Source organism: Neopsephotus bourkii, unplaced genomic scaffold, assembly GCF_033783945.1.
Source record: "Neopsephotus bourkii isolate Nb327-2 ecotype Australia unplaced genomic scaffold, CSIRO-AGI_Nbou_v1 NB_923, whole genome shotgun sequence".
Taxonomy (NCBI): Eukaryota; Metazoa; Chordata; class Aves; order Psittaciformes; family Psittacidae; genus Neopsephotus; species Neopsephotus bourkii.
In genome coordinates, this window is record NW_026901417.1 from 2,613,728 (window position 1) to 2,630,735 (window position 17,008).

The following is a 17,008-nucleotide window of genomic DNA, read 5'->3' on the forward strand; positions in this document are numbered from 1 at the left end:
GTAGCTACACAAACACTTCCTGTATGGCCTTCAGTGCCTTAGAATTATGTGAATGCTAAATAAATAGACCTGCTACACATACAGAGTTCTCTTTCCTTTGATGTCCTTGTATCGTTAACACAGAATCATAGAATAGTTAGAATAGTTAGGGTTGGAAAGGACCTTAAGATCATCTGGTTCCAAGCCCCCTGCCATGGGGGTAATGCCATCATTGGCATCAAGGGCAATGAGAAACCACACCAGACATACAGCATCAGTCCTAAAGGAAAAAGTCAACCCGCTGCTCAGTACCACCCTCTGTGGTGCCCAGACCACTGAGACACCCATGGCAGCGTGTTCTGCACCACCACCCTTGCAGCTTGAACTTACCTGAAAACACAACAGTCATTAACCAAAACCCTCAATACTGGACCCAAAACAAAGCCTGGGGAGCCACATCCCCTTGGCCTGGCAAGGAGCCTTGGGATGACAAATTGTTTTGGATCCTCAGCAACAACTTGTGCAACCCAAAACCAGAATACCACAGGACACCTTCAAGTGCTAAAAAGCATAACTTTGTCCATTTTCAAAATCTGACAAAATGCTATTAAACTAAACCTATGTCATCAGTGATGTGTATTATACACCAAAACAATCCATCACTGCTTTGGGAAAATCCTTTCCCCACTGAGACAGAACAGTTTCTCCACTGATTTCAACAGTAGAAGAACATAACTTTACAATAATCAACTGCAAACACTGCTTTTGACAACACATTTCTTAAGGATACTTTAGGTATTAACGGATACTGGATGGTAGAAAGCAAAGAAGGAGTTTTTACTGAAATGGCACAGTAAATATGGCCAAGCAATTAATTCTGTACAAACACACATCTGGTAAGAAAATAACAGTGAAGAAAGCATTTGCATTACTGGTTTACACTGTTTTCTTGCAATAAGTACACATACATCAGTTTACTATACAAGGTGAATACTCAGCATAATGTTATCAAACGTTTTTGACAATAACAAGTTAAATATACTGTATCACAAGTCTAGCTTAAAGAATTATTATTAAGCACTTCTTTTTCTTTCCAAATCTGTTTTGAAATTCCATATGGGGAATATGAAATTTATCTCAAAAACTTTGAAGATGTCTGGATATGGCTTAAGTTTATAATGCTGTCTATGTCGAAGCATCAGCCGGGCCAGGAAGCCCAAGGACACCTGTTCCTTGAGAAGCCCACCAAAGCCAGACCAGAGGAGAAGGTCTTAAATGATAACATCGCATCCGCCTCAGGAGAAAAGCAACCACTTGGTAACAGTGGACAACTGAAATGGCTCTTTGAAAGACTAATATTGACCACTTGGAAACATATTGAAAGCTCCCATTCTGATCCCCAGGAATTTAACAGTAATGTTATTGTTTAATTATACTGGGAGCAGGATGAGCTCCTAGATTTTGTTTCTGATGCAGCAACAGGTGAGGGAAATGCATTACTGGATGTCACAGAACACAAGTTTAATTTAAATAGAATTATGTCTGCTAAATAATAGAATCATTGTCGTGGTGAAGCTGCTTCTTGAACATTGCAAAATAAGCTGAGAGTAATACCCTGTTTCTTCAAAGCTGAATAGTAACTTGAGCACATGCAGAGATTAACCCTCCCACAATGCTCCCCCTAACAAGAGCAGCTGGTTACTTTTAGAGAGGAAATACACAGAGAGAACCACACGAGAGAGGGAATCGCAGCAAGCCAATAAGAGGCTCTTCTGTTCTTTAACATGAAGTCCATTGCACCTATTGGAATGTGCTTGAAACATGAGTTAACCATTATTTAGTGAGATGCTATTTCTTTAAGCTCAGTCATTCTACTTCAACATCATTTAGATGAGGCAACCTTTAAACAACTGAACTCTGGCATGATTCACATCTCAACAAATGACTTCAGCTTTGAAAATAAACAGTAGAGTACTGAAGTGAAGCAATCTGGGGCTTGAAAACAAACGTGACCTTTAATCATTTTAAAAGCCTTTATTTCAAAGGAGCTTTAATCAACAACCTCTATAAAAACATATCGGACCCAGAATTCTCCAAACGTTGAGCCACAAACTAGAAGAACTGGTACCCTTACAAAAAAGTCTCACAGCAGAGTCATGTCTCAGTCACAGAATAGGTCCTTTCAGAACCAACTCCAAGAAGTTCTTTGCATGAGTTTCTGTGAAACAGAACCTACTTTTCATTTATTTATTATATGTAGCAGGAAAATACTCTCATGCCCTGCTCGAGTCATTTCCCATTTGCAATAGAAGCATGCAATTGTATCATGAAGGTTTTTAATTACACACTTACTATTTTGTTTACTGAGGAAGGACAGGGAACAGAATTCTTTGGTGCTGTTGATCTACAGACTTCCACTCAACTGTAGCTTCAAATTCCCGCTACAATCGATCACTCCTCCCAGTAGTAAGCATGAAATACCTGCATGTTGACTCTCCCTAGGAAGGAAGCAATGCCTCCAAGGCAGGGCCTCTAGGCAAGGCCTTTGAGAAGAGTGTGAGGATAGCTGTCAGCAGGAGTGAAGTCAGCAAAACCACCCGATTCTAGTCACATTTGGCAGCTCACTGCGGAAAAGTTCTTGCATTGTATGTAGGGAAGAGAAGACAGAGGTACCTTTAGTTACCTGAAACCCACCACGCAAACAGTTGCTTTCCAAAGCCTGAATGTGGAGAAACCAGACAGCTGCTAACAAATGCCACCTACTGGAGTTATGGTGTGACCTCTTGTAAGGCAGGATCTTTTCAAAATACACGAAATACTCATGCATTTCTTGCTTCACAACTCATTTTCTGGACAAAAAGTCTTGCACATTTAAAATTAAACTACAGAATATACAGTTGCCTTACATGCAGCCTAATACGAGCTCATAAAATCATAGAATCATAGCATAGTTAGGGTTGGAAAGGACCTTAAGATCATCCAGTTCCAACCCCCCTGCCATGGGCAGGGACACCTCGCTCTATGAACACTGCCGGGGATGGAGCATTCACAACCTCCCTGGGCAACCCATTCCAGTGCCTCACCACCCTAACAGGAAAAAATTTCCTCCTTATATCCAATCTAAATTTCCCCTATTTAAGTTTTAACCCATTACCCCTTGTCCTATCACTACAGTCCCTAATGAAGAGTCCATCCCCAGCATCCCTATAGGCCCCCTTCAGATACTACTTACTGAAATCTAGCAAGGACAATGACTGCAGTAGTTATCACTAAAAGTGTTTCAAATATACAGAAAAATCTGACATATTTCCCTCTTCAACTACACAGCATGTACATCCATTGCCATGGGATGGACCTGTGCCATGAAACCAATGTGGTTTTGTTGTGGTTTCATGTCATAGAAACAAACAAAGCATTAAAACTGGTGCTACTTTTGACTGACACCAAAATCAAGAGGAAACCCATTTCCTAACATGCACCAGGTTTATACCCCTTCAGTTTGTATTCAACACTGCAACAATGAGCTAATCAGCAACAGTGTTTGGTAAAGCCAGAAGCACAGGAAACATGGGTCCAGTCCCTCAAGACACTGCTCCGTAAGGCTCCCCACAACACTGCAATTGCCCAGCCTAGGGCAGCACTCACCTCATTTTTGTACACCTTGCGCTCAGGATCAGTTTCATTTTTCCACCGATTTCCAGGCATGCCTGAACAGTGGACTGGGAACTAAATACTAACCCTGTCCATAAGGAGATTGTATCCTCCAAAAGAATTGTAGTGTTTACTACAACAGGGCAAAGGTTTGTTCATCATTTAGAACAGCAGCACACTCTTGAGTACACAAACTGCAGGCTGTCAATGTTTATAAATAGCATAATTCAGGGAAGGTAACATACCTCTATATATACAAATAAACAGTCTCAGACTAAATTAGCTCATTACAATTGCCATATGCATGTAAAGATCATAGAATCATAGAATAGCAGGTGGAAGGGACCTCAAGGATCATCTGGTCCAACCTTTCTAACCAAAGCATGACCAAGACTAAATGTCCCAGTACTCTGTCCAGCCCTACCTCTAGAAGTATCCAGCACTGGGGAATCCACCACTTCCCTGGGGAGCTGATTCCAATGGCTGATTGTTCTCTTTGTGAAAAACCTTCCTCTTGTGTCCAGTCAGAATCTTCCCAGGATTAAATTGTGCCCATCACCCCTCACCTTTTCCATGTGTCTCCTTGTAAAAAAGGGAATCTCTAGTCTTCTTTGTAGCCACACTTTAAATACTGGAACCTGGTGACAAGCCTTCTTTTCTCCAGGGTGCACAAAGCCAGCTCTCTCAGCCTTTCCTCACATGCTGCACAGTTCTTGGATCATCTTTGTGGCCCTTCTCTGGACCTCTCCAGCCCATCCACACCCTTTTATAGTGGGGGCCAAAACTGAGCCCAGTATTCCAGGTGTGGCCTGACAACATACTTGTTTTCAATATGAAATCAAAAGAATATGCCAAAGAAATAATGGCCTTAAAAACATGACTGCATACATATGAAGCTGCAGTAAAGAGCCACTGAATGGAGTACGATTATTACTTCTTCCCTTTGCTGAGGACTTACTAGACTGCTATGCAGACTTCTATAAATACAACAACTGTAAGAAACAGTTATCAAAAGTAAGCATACTGCATAGTGGTTTCATTTTATGTGATCTAATCCACAAGCTACTGAAGCTCTATCAACATCAATGGGCTCTGCAACTGTCTGACAGTACAAACATTAACTAAGCTGTCTTCTAACCCATCAGCCTAGCTAATAAAACTCATCCTTTGGAACTGCTATGACAATGCTATCATGACTAAATAGAAGACATTATTAAGAATACTGTAAATAGGCTGGTTTATAGACTTTAATTTACTTGTTTCATGTTTCTTCAATAGGAGACTGATAACAGACTCTTAAAGAAAAACCCCACCATCCTATTTAAAACCTCTCTCTTAAAGACCTTGATACTCCTCTGTGTTACTCAGATTCTGCAAAGACCTGTTTGGATTTAAAACGTTTTCTTCTTCTGCACTGTGAAGTTACACTTTTGGCACTTGACTCAACCAGTATTTCACTCTTACGAAACAGTTTTCTCAAGCTATTACTTCATACAGAAATTGTCTTAAAAGCAAACCACCACCACAAAATAAGCGATAGAAGGTACCAAATGCATGACTTAGTTTTAGTAGGGCTCCCTGTTGAGTTGGATTTCATTAGATTAACGATAATCTCCATTACCAGAGGCTGTAAATTTGACCAGCAGCACATTCTATTGGCTCTGAACTAGCACAGCTTATTTGACAGGTTCCATAGCTCACATTCACATCAGGCCAGCTCGGTTTTCCTGTTAATCCCTCAGTTTGATGAAATGCTGTATTCAGTAGAAGCACTGGAATATCAAGGACACATGGATTGCTCTTTCCAGTACTCACTGTATGACCTGACAATTCACACAAAGTATAACTGGAATTAGATTCATTTCATAAAAGTATTTTTCTTCCCAGTCTCCCAGGCAGGACACAATTAGTGCAGCTCTTCATTTTAAGTCATAGCCTAGCCTGCTGTGACAGGAAAAATATACTGTTTATGTAAGAAAAAGGGCTAGCTCCTGCCAATAAGGTAACAGACACACAATTGCATTTTAGACTATTCGTTAATCTACTGAGGCCACAACAAAAATGATTTCTGGATATTTTCTTACATGCCCAATGGCACAACATGGTAATATATTTTTCCTTCCATATCACATTGTTTCCACTTGTACAACACGTCTCAGCTTTCACTGTGTATCTTTACCTGAAACCACCAACTCTACTGCTCCTACACCCATCCTATCAAATGGAACAGGTGGAGAGAACTACTAGAAACAAAAGCAAGCACTTACAGTCCCAGTGTATCCTGGCATATGATGGAGTCACCCCACATGGCCTAATATCAGAAGCTATAGCGTGGTTAATTCTATCAAACCACAGGATTTCTTCATTACTGACCTGCCCAGCTTTATTGAGAACCATGAAAGCACAGCTACTTGAGCAGTTCAAACTTAACCTGCAAGAAACACTCCTCCTTTGGTACCAGGCTTTCTCTCCCTGACTTCTGTAACTTGGAACAAAGAACTCTGTTAACATCAGAGCTCCTGCAGCCTTTCCTCTGCAGGGGCACCGAACCATCAATACCCTTCCCATTCTATTCACCAGTGATGGCTAAACTCATGCGAAAGCAGGCAGTAGACACTTCCCAGTGGAGGATTTTCCTGCCCAGACAGTAGAGAAGCTGCCCAAAGACGTTCAGCTCTAAAAGCTTACCAAAAAACAAAGCATAAATAACCTAGAAATAAAGAACACAATCTTATTAGGCAGCAGTTATTCCATTTCCCTTCCTGTACTGCATACCCCCCTTGCTAGAAAGACTTTTTCATGACAGCTTTACATGTGGCACCTCCAAAGGCTTCCACAACCTGAGCTGCAACCCCAGCTTTTTCCTCAAAATTTATGATTAGCTTTTTCTTTTATAACAAATGATCCCATCCCCTGGCATATTTCACTATGTTATCTCCTTTACTCTGCCCCTGGCATATTTCACTATGTTATCTCCTTTACTCTGACCATCTAAACAAACAGAGCACATCCTGAGAACCACCTTTGTTGTTTTAATCCAGATCCCTTCTAGTTGTCCCTCTGTCATGGGTGTGAACACAGTTTCCACTACAGATCTAATAAAGAAGAAGGTGCCTCCTCCTTCTCAATCCGAGTTTACATTCCCCGGCTCTTCCGAACAGCCTGCCTTACTGAATGTGCTGCCTTTTCTGCCCGCTTTGGGTAAAACAACTGCTCTTTCATAACCAAATGCTAGTCTGACTTTCTGGTCATGTCCCAAAATCCCACACCTCCAATTATGTCATATTTACCATTAGCCAGTTACTGCTGTGCCAGATTTATAGCCATGACATAATTTCTAGGGCTTTTTTTTGGGTAAATTAAATGACAAATGAGAGTATTTTGAAGCGTTCGTTCCCTCATCACTGGAAGACCTCATACGTGATGCAAGACATCATAACCTTTTCCAAAGCTGTTAGACTCATTAAAACTGCACCGCTTTCCCATGGCTAGGTTTGTACAAATATTTTGTACTCGGGAGATGAACAGAAAGTCCCAGCTTCTGTACAGGAAAACATCACTCGCCAAAGTACAAAACACCGTGGTTCTAAATAGTGGTGAAGGTTTTAATGGGTCTTAGTGCTACAGAAACTCTACCTTCCACACCAGTTGCTGCCAGTTCCTTCATCTTACCTTCTACAGCTAATGTGACAATACTGCAGGCTAAAGTAACAAAGTGAAATTTATCATTCCCAAGTCTCCATACCAACTAAGAAGTCCATTTCTTCCCACTTTGCATTCTGTTAACAACAGAAATAAAGCAGTACAAGCTGTTAAGTGAGCAACTCCACTGTTCAGAAAGGCACTCAAGCCCTACCTTGAGTAAGTGGCCAAAATGTCACACTGCAGCCACTGGTGGGCACTTTATGACAGAAAAAAACCAAACCGTCTAGAAAAAGCACGTAGAGATTTTAGTTTGCCTTTTTCCTACTGAGGTAAAGCAAATACAGTGAGCCGACAAGGCTTCACACTAACAAAAGGTAATTTCTGACAGTATCTGAAATGCTATAGAAACCAGCACAGGGTGAAAGAATGTCTTGAATCTGAATCTTGTCATTGATAAACTCATTCAGCAGGAATTTATCTGCCTTTCAATTTCTCTATTTATACTGAGTTCTCTAAGGTGTTCTAAATGCCTCTAAGCAAGATGTGTAACACCAAGGTGAGAAAATGTGTATCATTTATGCTTGGAGGCATTATAGGTTCAGAGACATATATAATATGTCAGGCTTTCATGTTGTTTGAGTTTCCACCTGTGAGGATCCTGCACTTCATACAGAAACCCTGTCTTCAAACCCTCTCTGCTCCTCACAGCTCCACACTGTGCTTGTCTCCTAGATGAGATTCTGAGCAAGCCAGTCACCACGAGGCAAGGAGGGGAAGCGTGCAAGTCGTGCATGTCTGCAGAGAAAGTGGGAGCGAAAGCACACGGCTTCCACCCACGGTTTGTAGCTCAACCAGATTCAGTACATCAAACCTTCAGTCCTCAGTCAAACCTTAAATCTTCAGCCCCACACAGGGAAGAACTAGGGGAAACAGGAGTAATGGGAGAAGAAAGGATTGCTGCAAGTATCGGATCTTATTAGAGATATATGTACATCTACACACACACACAAACACACACACACACTGATCCAGCTCAATGCAAAGAGCAGCCTTTGCAGAGAAGGGCAGGGACAGCACGGGCAAGCCTGAGGGGCTTTTCTTCCCAACTGGACCCCCCACAGGCATTTCACAGCCTTGCATCTGTGGCCCCACCAATACTGAACTAGACTTCAGTGAGTTAAGGATCAAAAGATCTTTGGCTCAGAGATCCCTGTACCTCCATCACACAGATCTGGAGTCTCTTCCAATTCTATCACTAGCTCACATTACAGGAGTACTAGAGACCCGTCTGAATCAAAATCCCAAATAACGGGTGTAAACCAGCCTTTGATGTTTCAATTTCTTTTCATACAGCTGGAACATGTTCTTTTATGCTTATACTTCAGACAGCTCTGTGCTGCCCTGTGTCTCTAAGTAGATCAATCCAAAAACCTAGTCTGCATACCTCTACTGAAGTAACTGGATTTAGCATCTTCATAGAGGCAGTAGAGTATATGGCTTTTGCTGCCCTCTTCTGTAGAAAGAAATATATATCACATTAGTTAAAAAAATTGCTTCCAATCACAGATAAACATAGATCCATGGTCATCTTTGTGACTTCCCTGGCTTTAACGGAGCTGCATGGAATCAGCCCCTCTTTGAAATGGCAGCCAGGGCCAGGCAGCAGCTGCACACAGAATTAAGCTGGGAACAGCAGGAAGACTTCACTGCCATAGCTCAGGTGTATGCCTCTGCTTGGTGAGGGGTGTTACGCGTGTCACAAAGCATGAAACTAACTTATAAGTAGTTTTACATCTACTAGAAAAAGCATATTAACAGCAACAATAAGAACACTTTGTGTATTTAATGCAGCAATAGCAAAAGCCCACAAGGATATTAATCACTGACACTGACCTGAATTAAATTACCAGTAATTGCTAACACTTTCTAGAACTGCTCCTCTCCTATTTTGAATGGACATACACACATGCATGCACATACACACCCTCAGTTTCCACTGGCTTCCTGACAGTCTCCTCTGACTCTAAGGCAGATTCCCAGCACTGTCGGAAGGCTGCGTGGTACCTGCAACGCAATTCCCCCCAAGGAAACATGGGTTTCCTGCACTGTGCTCAGCAGAACAAAAAAAATAAAACATTTATCAGTTCTTATGGAAGAATGAGCCTCAGAAACATGCATTTTATGTACTTTGGAGGAAGGTCCAGAAGGCTGCTATGAAAAAACAATTGCTTCAAGGTACTCAAGTTACAAGAGTCATCGGAAACTCATTGCACCAATAACGCTCAGCACCAACAGATACCAAGAAAGTAGAAAATACTTTAGCCAGTGTCACTTTTTGACCTTTTTTTAACCACACTTTATGCTGTATTCTGCAGGTAAGCATGAAATGGTGGAGCAGAGTAATGCTTTACCAGCTCCCGGGTACCTCCATACATCCCTGCTCCAGTCACACTGGTACTTTTATCCTAATAAAACCCCACTAGAACGTGTTTCCAACAGGATGCTATGTGACTGAAGACCTGGAACTGCAGCGCTTGTTAATGAACCCCTGCAAAATGTGCACAAATGGGTTCTTCTGAAAGTACAGCAAGGAATATATTTCAGCAATACTCTAACCCTTTTTCTCAGAATTAAGCTTCCCAAGTATGTTAAGAAACTAAACTAACCACCCTGTGTTTTAATACTATACTTCAAAAGTATAATCATATATGGGTGTTTTAAGTACAGACAAATTTGTTTTATTGATTTTAATATTCTCTGAAAAGTCACATAACTAAGAGCCTGGGCTCCTGAGGATTTCCAGCTTCCCCCTACAGATCAGAGAACAAAATAACTTCCTAGTACTGCTGAAGTTAGTGAATTGTACCTTTCTCTAGTGAACTGGCACCACAACTGATACACTCCACTGGCATCATTCCCCACCCCTTCCCAAAGTGAGGCTGACCTTGAGAATAGCTCCAGAACCTCTTACACAGGAACAGCTCATAAAATGGTACCTTCTATTGGGATCAGACATACCGCAAGTCTCAAGGATGTTGTGACAAATGGGAAACCACTGAAGATGAGAAACACTACCAGGATGCGCAATAATAATGTTCTACAGGTCAGCAGCTCTGCAAACACTTCATTTGCTTATAGTGCATCTAACTGGGAGCTGAATTCAACAAGAGATTTCTGATGCACTCATTTCAGTCCAGCTGTGCATTGCAATAACACAAAACCCCACAGCTGCTCACACCCTCCTCAGTGTTTGTAAAACAAAAGTGATCTGAGTTTTTCGTGCTTAATGAACGCTGGAGACAAACCAGTCCCACGCTGTTCTAAGTGCCTGCTGCACAGCTGCATGGGCTACTGCATGCAGGGTCTGCATCACACTCAGGTCACATTCAGCTCTGGAAATGGAGAAATACGTCATGGTATAGTGTACCTCAAATTTGGGATCTGGAAATTCAGCAGTGTGCCAGGCTCCTGAGCAGAATCCACTGCTGAGGCTGCATCACAAGCTCCAGAGCCCAGGCTGCCTGGCAGCACCTCACTGTGACCGCTGTATTCCAACATCTCTTCCCCATCCCAGATGAGCACTGTCAAATATCAGATTTACTGCCCAAAATGGCAGACATGAAACCACCAAGATGCAAACAAGCATTCTCTTTTGGCACACACTAACACACAGCACTAGTTGGAATCATTTCATAATTAAAGGATTCACATTGATGGGATTAAGTCCCATAAGGGTGAGAACAGGACCTGTCCTTTTCAGCACGCAATAGCAAAGGCTGTTCCACACTCTCAGAGATTTGAGCAGACCTTCTCTGCAGGATCTGTGCCATTGAAAAGCTGCTTTATATGTAGCTGGTGACATACAGCACTTTAGACAAGGATGCCCAAGAGATGAACTCGATCCAGCCCTACGTCATGCTGTGGGCTACACCTAGCCACTTGGGTCCCTAATGGGAAGTGGCTAGCTTATGCTATTAGTCACCTCTCCACTAATGGATCCTCGGGCAACCACAAGTCTGCAGTCCATGGCACCGATTCATCTGGATGGGAGTCCTTAGAGGAGACGAGGGGAGTACTTTTCCCATGAAGACACTGCCATTTGGCAAAGCTGGAAACAGCAGGCATGTGCAAGCCCTCCTTACGTAAGACCCAAATCTGCAGCTAGTTACTGGTAAATATTGTTGCTGGTGAATTTACGACTGTGGGCAAGGCTGATCATCCCAGTGAGTAAATAAAACGTGAACACATAACAGCGCTCAGAGTAGGAATATTTTCTTGATAATTCTACAGTAAGGCCTGTTGGGGCAAAAACTGAGGCTGTGTTGAAAACCTGTCAGAATTACAGACCCAGGATATCCACTCTGCAAGTTTAATTTGCTTAAGAAAGAAAGGCTGCTGCACTCAGTCGAGCTTGCTACTGTGTCAACACAAATTAGTCTGTAGTTGTATCAGTGATTGCTTTGAGACAGCTCTTGTATCAAAATCCCACAGAATGGCAGACTGCCAGATTTCTCTAAACCAATCTTTTTTTTTTAGTTATGAGCTAGGAAAAAACCCAACAGAATAAAAGAGAACGAGCAAGTAATCCCTGCACTGCTAACAGCTCAAGCAAAAGAGAATTCACCAGGATTTGCAGACATGGCTTATTTTTTTTTAAAGCAAACCAGCCAAATGCTTCTGACTAGTTCTGAAGTCAGTGTTTCTACCTTTGGCCCTGTGCATGCCACTGCACAGGTTCATTCTTACCCCACTACTTTTTATAGCTTGATTTTCTATGCTGACATCTATGTTCTATAGCAACCAGCAACAAACCTGATGAGCGTTTACGTTCATTAACTTCACTTTAAGCTGCTGCAGTCTGATTTTCTCCATTCTCAGGAATTGCTTGTCACATTCCCTTCTCCAGCAGGTAATTCAAAAGAAATTCACACTGTTGAGTTAGAGACAGAATCTTATGTAAAAAGATACTTTAACAGATTTTTAGTGGATCTCATTTCTGGTAATACAGTTGTAACATGCATTAACAGTGTGCAGACTCCTTCATCAAGACCAACCAACACCAACCTGAGTGACTGTCATGACACTGGCACTTTCAAATGCATCTCAAATTCTGTCAATTCAACCAGGATTACTTAAGACAAACCATCCACATGTCTCTGTGTCACTCCGTATGTTCAGTGATTCCATTAAACTCCAGGAGAACGCCCAAAATCACTAGAAAAGGAAAGCAAAGCAAACCAAGCTTCATTTGTACAGCGTCTGCGCTGATGAACGCCTGCAAGTGAAGCGGAGCTCCTGCGGAGGTCCAGCCATCCGGTCAGGAGCTGCCATCTGCTGGGAGCTGCAGCCCCAGCACAACAGAGCCGCGCGGGGACAAACGCTTGGATTCCGCAGTCAGAGAGTATCCATTAAAAGCAATGGTGGCTTAACTAGTAATTGCTATAAATAAAGTTGGAGCAGCTAAAAGGAATTCCATTAGTAATTTCCATCTCTTTGCTCCTGCTGCAAAGTGTAATTCTGCTTCTACAACATTTCTGAGGGCAGTAAAAAAATAGCTGGAGCATTTTGTCAGCTGTACCTTAGATTAAAATAAAACAGATGAACCTAACACAGCCCCGGCTGTAGCACAGCATTTCATAAGATACACGGGTGCAGCGCTGGCAAGAGCCAAAAGCCCCTGATGTCTTTAGCTTTTACATCTGACCTCAGTTTGAGAGACTGAAAAAAAGTAAAATAGAGAATAATGACAAATCAGGCATAATTCTTTACTAAAAGTACTTACAGGTAGATGACATTCCCTAAAGGGTTTTTTTCGACCCCCCGGCACAGAAAATCTTCTAACAGGTAGGGTTAGAGAGAAAGAAGTGGCAACCTGGCGCTCATAAATGAATACAAGGCAGGTCAAGATGTCAGAAAAGGGGAGACGAAGGGAGACCAGTTTATGATCTGTTTGGTTTTTTATCATTCAGCTGGAAGAAGGAACAGGACACACAGTCGTCTTTAGTCCAGTTTACCATTAGATATCCATACAAACAATAGAGAATTAAGCAAAACTCCCCAATTTTCGTAATTTGCAAGAGACTGAATCCTCCTTCCCCATCCAAGTGAGGAATTGGCCTTGTAACGGCATGTCAGCATTGTGACAACAATCCTCAGTGACAGAAAGGACACGAAACAGACTGGTGACAGCTGAACCCTTGCTCCTCTCCATCTTCCCTTCCTAACCTCCTCTCAGACCGTCACTTCATCCTTAGTACACACATACTGCTTGCTGCAAGGCAGCGTTATGGGGAAGCAATTCAGAACACCACATTTTCATACTTCCACAGTTTTGTCACACACTGGACTAGGTTTGCACTTTGCTGCTGAGGCAGAAACTAACTGGGAGCAGCTTAATATTGCCCTTTTTCTCAAGGATGTTCCATAGCCTTTAACGACATTGCGCTCCTGCAACGTGTTCCAGCACACCCAGAAGTACAGAGCCTATAGAACAGCTCAGGCTGGGCAGCTTTGTGGTCACAAGCCTTCTCTCACAAGGCAGTAACAAACATAACCTCTGTTTGCTAAAAAAGCCAAAGAGCTGCTATTTCACTAACCAAAGTAGGCAAAAGAAGAGAACTGTGGAAGAGCAGAGCCTTGCTATGCAGCTATTCCAAGGAAACTTCTTTTTTTTTAACTGGAAAAACATGAATTACTGTGTCATTTTCATCAGCACAAACAAGCAACAGAGCAACACCACCCAAAACAACACAGTGAGACTGAGAAGATCTCCCTCCTGACCTCTACATCTGAGCTTCCAAGCTGGAAATGAAAGGCAAGCACAGGGTCCTTCACAGCAAATGAAGAGAACGATTTATGAAGCAACAGAAACAGCAGATGCAAATATTTCTACATCACTGCTTTTTAAAAACACATTCTCAGAGGTAAAGGTCAAGTCTTAAAGCAATTCACCCGTTCAATACTTGTGTGAATCATCATCTTTTGAGCATCTGTTCTGGATTGGATAGTTTGAAGAAAGTCCTTTTAAGGGCTTCATTCCAACCCACAATATTATCTCAGTTCTAATATGAGACAATAATAATGCATCACTTGATTTGAGTCTTTTCTTTCTTTTTTTCTGCACTATCCCCTTACAAAAGGTATTACAACTTTTTGTCTCATCCCTGGATTCACACTTCCTTAGTCCTCTTCCCTTCTTCCCACTCACCCCCTCATATTTAAGACTTGAGAACTCCAACATCTCTCAATTACGATGTTTATGCAAAGTTTATATTTCATTATCACACATCTTTCTGTAGGCAGCCCTATGGTTCATTCCCATTTCCCTGCAAGAGGATCTCAGATTATTTATCCTATTTCCCTAAGATGGAGGAGTCCTCGTAAGTTCCAGTGGACTCCAAGGACTAGTGGTTTCTTGAGATGAAATTTCCAACTCAAACCCTGCAATATGCTCCTTTCTGAGTCTAGGCAGAAAACCCATTACCCTGAACAGATGGGAGGTAGTCTGTGGGAAGACAAAATCTGCTCAAGCAAAAACTTAGAACACAAAAAATAATCAAAATATCTGAGTCACAGGCCTGATAAAAATCACAAGATTGGCTTCAGAGATCCCTGAATTTTAAGAGAAGCACCTTTTAAGGAAAACTGTGTACATGGCTCTTTTCATTCGTCTTGTGCTTTTGATTTCCTTCAAGGGAAGTGGAAGCCTATTTACTTGAAAGAGGAGCTGAGATTTTGACTCAACTACAAAAGCTGCAACCTTAATTAAACCAAGAAGATGTTCGCAAGAACATCTGGAGTGCTCCCAATACCAGGACAGTCAGTGAACGGTGCTGGCCACCCTGAAGATGTGAACAGCAATTGTCAGGCAAATGCGATGGTGACTTGAGCAGTCTGAGCCACGACTACTGCTCAGGTCTAATTCGATCTCAGCGTGACCTCACTGGAGAGCAGTAATGACAGAGGTCAGGCCCCAAAATGCATCCTTACATTCATTAACTGTTAAGCTTCCTCGACGATACAGGAACGTGTGTTTTAATCTTTCAACTTGCTGAACCATGTAGTTTGGATTGACAAAACCTTATTCCATTAATTTGAAATCACCACTGCTTGAAGAGATTGGCATGGAATTCACAAATACAGCCAAAACAGATAAAACTCAATCACTATTCTTTTAACCAGTATCTCCTTTTTCCCAGGGCAGTCCTGGAGGATCTTTCAGAATGACTTGATGACACTGGTACAAACCAGTTGAATCTCCTACTACCAAAATCAGCTACTTTTGACAAAAGTCATACCCCTTGGTCTTAGACTTTCAGTCCCTCCACAGCTGGCAAAGCATTTTGTACAAAGTGAAATACAGACTAAGTCATTTCCCATATGCTTTCTGCTGTCTTCCAGGTCACCTAAACAATGCTCCCCCCTTCTCCATGTCAACAGTGTGTCAGTGCAGTCACCACCACCCAGATTCCCAGCTTCCTTTCCCCCCTCAGGTTCTATTTCCTTTACACCAATTTTCCTTTCTGCTGCTTTATTATTTTTCAGGTTGTTTGAGAGGTTTATTGCCTCCACCATCCTTCTATGGTCAGCAAAGCACTTCACATCAAATCAACCGAAGAGCTCTGTAAGAGGTTTGTGCAGTTTCAACTTCACTTGCAGTACTTCAGGTTCATGTTCAATTAGCTATTTTGACAACAGATGTCTAATCTAAAATTGAACTGGTGGGTGTATGTCTGTATATGCCTATATATAATACATACATACACATGCATATGTGGGTTTAGAGGTCTGCAAAAAAGAGCATGTCCCCTGTCCTTTACTGATTCTATAAACCTCTGGCTTTCTTTTGGAGAACAAGTATTGTATCAGAGTCAAGAATCACTTACGTGCTATTTTGCAACACATCACCAAGAGGACAAAACATAAATTACCCCAGTAAAACCTCTGGTAACAACCATCGCATCATCTCTTGCTTAACTTCCAAATAAAGGCATAGCAAAAATACACTCAATAACTAGGCTGGGTTTTGGTTGGGTTTTTTTAACCCGCTATACCAACAACTTAGGGATTTCTGCACAAAGCTTACTTCTTCCTGGGCTTCACATTTCTGATTAAATTCACCCCGGAATGTACAAGCATGTGCTACTGTGCAGTCTGTGGAAACTGGATGGACTACCCACACAAATATGACACGGAAGCCGCAATGTGGGTACTGACAGGCGTGAAGATAAGGGTGCAGGAAAAGGTAACCTACAGTAAACTGAGGAGGAGTGAGTCTGGAAGGAAAGTACCAGTATTACAACAGGGACTATTGCTCAAATCAACCCACTGATGACTTTGTATCAACCCTTCCTCAAAGCAAGGGGATGAAAAAGGGACACAGTGCTGGACAAGTGGACTTCACAGAAGAGGAAGAAGGAGCCACAGAGGAGCAGTACAAAAAAAGCACTGTAGTGAATGGGTGTAATGGCTTTAACAAGTGCCTTCTTTTAATGAGGATTCATAGACTCATAGAATCATGGAATAGTTAGGGTTGGAAAGGACCTTAAGATCATCCAGTTCCAACCCCCTGCCATGGGCAGGGACATGTCGCTCTAAACCATCTCACCCAAGGCCTCGTCCAACCTGGCCTTGAACACTGCCAGGGATGGAGCATTCACAACCTCCCTGGGCAACCCATTCCAGTGCCTCACCTCCCTAACAGGAAAGAATTTCCTCCTTATATCCAATCTAA

At 42.2% G+C, this 17,008-nt stretch overlaps 1 protein-coding gene across 1 annotated transcript in view; it reads right to left on the bottom strand.

Annotated features, from left to right (window-relative positions):
• The window catches only part of SYN2 (synapsin II), a 172,985-nt gene that overhangs the window by 107,725 nt on the left and 48,252 nt on the right, over nucleotides 1-17,008 (bottom strand). The gene's annotated exons all lie outside the window — the stretch shown is intronic.